Below are 412 nucleotides of genomic sequence, written 5' to 3' on the forward strand. Positions count from 1 at the left end.
GGACCTGAATACAGATCAACAGAGCTTATTCAATTTAAACAAAACAGAAAATAATAAACTAAAAAAAAAATAAACAAAACTTTAGGAGTCTGAGAAACATATCTACTAAATATCAGAAATAGCTAACATTCTATCATTGGAATCCCAGAGGAAAAAAGAAAGAGAGTGTGGCTAAAAAAATTCTCAAAGAAATAATGTTGACAACTTCCTAAATTTGGCCAAAGACATAAAAGTACAGATTCAAGAGCTGAGTGAAATCCAAATAGGATAAACTCGAAGAAATCTAAAGAAAGACACATCATCATTAAACTTCTGAAAAACTAAAGAGAAAGAGAGAGAGAGAGAGAGAGAGAGAGAGAGCGCGCGCGCGAGAGAGCAAGAGAGATTATGCACATACCTGTACAGGAAGGCC

Source organism: Pteropus medius, unplaced genomic scaffold (genome assembly GCF_902729225.1).
Source record: "Pteropus medius unplaced genomic scaffold, Ma_sr-lr_union100, whole genome shotgun sequence".
NCBI classification, from domain to species: domain Eukaryota; kingdom Metazoa; phylum Chordata; class Mammalia; order Chiroptera; family Pteropodidae; genus Pteropus; species Pteropus medius.